Consider the following 5725-nt stretch of genomic DNA (forward strand, 5'->3'; position numbering starts at 1 on the left):
TCTCCCCTTTTTCGCCTTCTCTTCTCCAGGCTGAACCCCCCCAACTCTCCCAGCCTGTCCTCCCAGCAGAGGGGCTCCAGCCCTCCCAGCATCTCCGGGGCCTCCTCTGGCCCCGCTCCAACAGCTCCGTGTCCTTCTGCTGGTGGGACCCCCCGAGCTGGAGGCAGCACTGCAGGGGGGTCTCCCCAGAGCAGAGCGCAGCAGAGGACCACAATCCCCCCTCACCCTGCTGGCCACACTGCTGGGGACGCAGCCCGGGATGCCGGGGGCTTTCTGGGCTGCCAGAGCACATTGCCGGCTCACATTGAGCTTCTCATCCACTGACACCCCCAAGTCCTTCTCCTCAGGGCTGCTCTCCATCCATTCTCCACCCAGACTGGATTTATGGTTGGGATTGCCACAACCCCGGTGCAGGACCTTTTTTTAAATTATTGGGTTTTTAAACCATGATCGCAGGGTAGAAGTGCGGCCGGATTGGGCCAGCATAGCGCAATGGCACTTCTGCATGAAACGCAGCCCCAGTACCAGACAGTGCTGGTGGGAGGGGAGAGCACTGCTTCCAAGAAAATTAACAGTCCCTGTCAGGCAGGCAATCTAATTCAGGACTCACGTCTTTCCCTTTCTACGTGAGCTGCAGCTGAACCTCTTCTGAGGTCATTCTCCATTAGCAAAATAAGAAATGAGGAGAAAAGTTAAGTCTGTAGAGCTTCAGAAATGGTTCATTTAAAGTCTTTGCTGAAGTTTTCTTCTGCTTAGTCTTTTAATTTGACTTTACAAGCCTTTTTGCAGCTGTGTTTTGACTTTTGGTGAAGGGCAGATTTTCCATAGCCACAAACAGCTTCAAAATACCGTAACTGCCATTACCTCTCCTTCACTGGCCAAACCAAGATAATCCCTGGAGAACAAGATGACTGGGACTTGGCTTCCCATTGCCAAACCTCTTCTCTTGGAATTTGTGCTGAAGTTCAGCACATACTTACTGGTCTGTTTTCCCTCAGAAGTGCCATCAAGTGAATAATAGGTAGTGAAGAGCCATTTAAATCCAGTAAGTAACTCCTTACCTATTCCAGACGATCAAAAAGAAAGAAAACAGTCATGAGGGGTCATCCAGAGAGAAGGTCTTTAGCAGATGTAATCATGGGCATCAGGAATTAAGAACATCCAAAAATGGTGTTCACAATTTAACTAGCTTTGTTTTAAGTTTACATCCACTCTGCAGTGCTCAGCTTTTCAGGAAACAAGAAATCCTCAGGGACCACGTGGAAACAAAAACAGACTTCCCCATTGGAATTCTACTCCCGTTTTCCTGTGCCCTTCCCTCCCTCCATCACACCGTGTATTTGAAAGGAGAAAAAGGCAATTACCCGGGATGTCAGAAAGGTTGTGCTGTTTTACTGCGTGTCAGGGTGGATGCTTGAGCTTACCCTTAAATGTCCCAGCTGGGACTGGTCATTGCTGCTGCTTGGCAGAAAGGTTACCGACGCTTCCCAGCGTGACCCTGTCCTGGCAAATACCCCGGGACTGCTCAGGACTTGCTTTCGCCTTGCTCCACCGAAGGGCTCATTAGCGCCTCGGCCCTTCACCTTAAACAAGGAGTCTCCAGAGACCGCAGCTGCTCAGACCGAGAACCTCGAGGGGCGAAATCCCCCCAGGCCTCTGCCCACGGAAGCGCCGGCGTGGGACCAGCCGGGACCCCTGACCACACACTGGCCCCCGGCACCCTCGGCTGGCCACGTTAGCCAGGCAGCCCCACACATTAGCCAGGCAGCCCCACAAAAGCAGAATTGTTAAGCTGATTCACTTTGATTTCCTCCATTAACGACCAGCCTGCATGACGTGAAGCAAAACCAAGCAAATGAGGAGAAGAATGAGGTTTTCAGAGGCGGCAGAGTCAGGTCCCGATCATTAACACTTGCGGAGTTTTTAAGCATTTCCCAACACTGTCATTGTGTTTCTCTCTCTCTGGTGACAGACTCTGCTGCTGCTGCACTTGTCTCTAAGCTGAAGTCCAAGACAAAACAACAATAAAATTCTACATTTAATCTAACACGGCCTCCCAGCAGTACACACTTTGTTGGAACTTATTAACCAGCTCCCAGCTTGTTCCCCGCATAATCAGTTTGTACTTCAAAGTCTTCGCCAGCAGACAGAGCTAAATGATGGTGTTAAATTCACTCATGTATAAAATTAATTAGTTTGGGGGCAGGACAGTGGATATTGGTTGTCAGAAGTTGGGATATTAGTCGAATGGGGTCGCCCAGGGCTCTGGAGACCTTTGTAACTTCCCAAGCAATACCTCGTGCTCTTCTGTCCTGAACGTGGTCTTTCCAGCGGGGCGGATGAGAAGAGCACTGGTGGCTCCCTGCGGCGAAGCGGTCAGGAGTAGGAGAATTATCCCCGAGCGCAGCAAAAGGCCGTGCCGGCTGCTGTTAAAGGCGGAGGGACTGCCGCTGCTCCCACACTGAGCGCAAACCCGCGCTCGCCAGATCAAGACACGGTAAACCAGATACCAACTGCTGCTGCAGAGGTCACCCATCATTATCGTTCCCCTCAGAACTGCCCTCCCAGAGCTGCTCAGCTCTCCATCCCGGGTGCCCGCGGTGTCTCAAGGTCAGGTTTCCCAGGAGGTCGCTAGTCAAGTCTGGAGTTTGTGGCACCCCCAGCCCGGCTGCCGGGACCAGGGGGGGATTCTGTTCCACACACATCACCAGGAGGGAAAACAGCATCTGGCTCATCACCCGCTGAAGCAATAGGCACAGGTCACACCAGGGAGCTGTCGCTTCTCCTCTGCGTCTCTGGTTTCCTTCGAGGATAATCCTTTCCCAATTAGCTTTTGAGAGTTTAGACATTAATTTAATTATTTTTAAGTCTCACCACTGAAGCTGACGATCTCAGAGACCCTGGACCCGTGAGGCACCGGGGCAGGTTCGAGTCTCCCTGCCCCACTTGGCTAAATACACGGGGTTTAGCAGGGATTTTCACATTTCATCTTCGTCCAACAGTTAGCTGTAAATCCACCCCCCGCGCTGAGGCCGTGCTCGCTCTCACCTCGGTGTGACAGACATGATGCTTCATTAAGCCTCAGGGTGGGATTTGATGCCCTGAATTGATAGGAGCGATCCGCGAGGAGAGCCGACAGCTCTCGGGGTCTCAGCCCCAGACCGTGCCAGCCCCCAACTCCTGCCAGACACAGTGCAGATCTCCCTTTGGTGCTCAATAGCGAGGCGAAAGCTCCTCAGATGTAGCCGGGCACAGTCTAACTACTAAACACAAGCAAACACCGGGCTTTGAGAGGTCCACGGCAGAACGGTGTACACAAATCCCCATCTCATTTGTTAACAACAGAACTATGATCAGAGCACGCCCGCTCGATTTTTTTTGTTGTTGTTTTGTTTTGCCAAACAAAACCCCGTAAAACCTCAAACAACCAAACACACAAAAACCAAGCGTCTGTCCCTCCCACCCCCACCTCACCCGGGCTCTGCGCTCCCCCACGCTTCGGCGGCTCCCGCAGCCCCTCAGCCCCTCGGCAGACGGGATGCCGAACAGATGTAATTATTTTCTTGCTGCTACAGCATTGCCCACATTCTCATGCCCATACGGAGACCCTAAAGAAAAAAAAAAAAATAAAATCACTCGTTGATGCTTGACCTGCATGTTAATTTGGTTCATTTTCTAGACGGCAGCAGCTCGGTGGGACAGGGAGATAATGTAAAGGCCATTGAAAAAATCCATCGATTTCAGTCTGTGGTTTCCCTACCAGCAGGCTCTCGCTACAGACTGCGATTTGTTTGCGTGATGAAGTGATAATCCATTACAGCCAAAAATACTGGTCCGCAGATCATCTGAATTGTAAGTGATAAAACTATGCATTTGGCAGGTTCCAAAATGTCATTATTCTGAAACATGGGGCAACATTTCCCATTTGCAGCAGCTCTAAGTACATCCTCATGGCCTTTCAAATCTGTTGTGCAAATACATATGAAAACAGCTTTTAAGAGATGCTTTGGCAATTAGCACCGTGCACGCAGGGAAGAGTCAGAGACAAAGCAATTGTCTGGTCATGTTAAACGGTGTTCTTTGGGGGCACGCAAACCAGACTGCCACAGACTAATCCAACCTTTGACTAAAATAATCCTTTCAATCTATGGTTTGCCTGAAAAATAAGAGTTGTACTCCTGCCACGGCTTTTACCTTCGTTTGCCATTATCAGGAGCTTAGAGGCATCAAGTCAGATACTTCTTAAGATCAGTTTCTGAGGAGGTGGCAGAATCATTTCTATTCCATGCTGCTCGAGTACCTTAGTGGACAGGCGGTATGAAGTGAAACAAGTTGCTTTCGTAAGAGTTCTAGATCGTTGGCTTTACCGTCAAAGCAACCAACCATTCTTTACCACAACGTCCGTCTCCCCAGAGAAGTCCTGCTCTGCAAGGAGCTCTTGAAAACAGATGGACAACCTTCCTACTTCATAAGCCAAAGATACCAGTTGCTGCTAGCTCTTCACGAGAGCCCGAAAGGAATCAGAGGTTGAACATCAGGTTAAAACAAATAAAAGCTGAGATGCAGAAGAACATTCAGACGTTTCTCTATGGATCCCTGGGTGGTTTAAACCTGATTTCCCCTTGAGTTGAATAATCCCCTGAACACTGGAGCACCCATCTGAGGCAGACGACAAACACCCCCACCCCTAACGCTAACAGTAGTGGGCACAATCCTAAATCCTCACTGCAACAAATGTCTGTTCAACGAACCAGATGCTGGGAAATTGTGTCCAGGGGGTCTTCAAACCCACGCAGGGCAGAACACCAGGGACAACACGGCTCTGCACCGTGCTGCAGAATCGGTCCCGCAGAGCCTGCCCTGGCCGGCAGCACACGCTCCCGCACCGGCGCTGCCGGTAACCGCTCTGGGCTGCCCGGTCTGACCCCGGCCGTCCACCTCCCCGGCAGGCGGTACATCATGTGCAGCCGCTGTACTTTATCACCTTCTCCTCAGACTCCCCACATCGGGAGAGGATTAAACAGCATTAACTGCCTCCCCAAAGGCTCCCGTCCCGCTGCTCTGCCTGCCAGAGGACCGAGACCAGAGCACTTTGAGGATTAACTACTCTTGTCCCAAGCAAAGGACAAAGCAGCGGCGGCGGGTGGGTGTTAAGGAAGCTGCAGGGGAAGGGCTCCCCGCACTTGTGCAAACCCCCAAAGCTGGTGCCCGTTTCCAAACAAGCCCTGGCAGTGGGGAGGGCTGTGCCGCAGCCTCGGGCAGAGCCTGTTGGTGGGCTGGAGAAGGATTCCCCCAGTGGGGTGTCACCTCCCACCAACTGCTGCCGCTGTTCGAAGGGCTGAAGCTGCATCTCCCAGCTCACACCAGGCCAGTCCGTTCCCCTGGGTCACAGGCAGAACAGATCTGGGGCAGCATCTCCTCCAGCGCGCGGGGTTGTGGTGCTCTCCACCCCGGCAATTCCCGTGACGGCGGGGATCGTCAGAGCCCGGGAATGAACCACGCATGCCCGAGAACCAAGAGCCACAGCGAGAAAGTGCCGATCAAAGCCAGCATCCTGGTGTTACAACTCCATCAACACGACAAGGATCTTCTGCCCACAGCCATTTAATTAGGAGAAGCAGGCAGCATATTTAGAGCACAGCTTTCTGCTTCGTTTGCAGGAACCGCAGCAGAGGGAGGAGGCAGACCATTAGAGCCATGTTTCCTAGGAGATTTTCACACACTA

Source organism: Charadrius vociferus, unplaced genomic scaffold (genome assembly GCF_000708025.1).
Source record: "Charadrius vociferus isolate BGI_N301 unplaced genomic scaffold, ASM70802v2 scaffold266, whole genome shotgun sequence".
NCBI lineage: Eukaryota > Metazoa > Chordata > Aves > Charadriiformes > Charadriidae > Charadrius > Charadrius vociferus.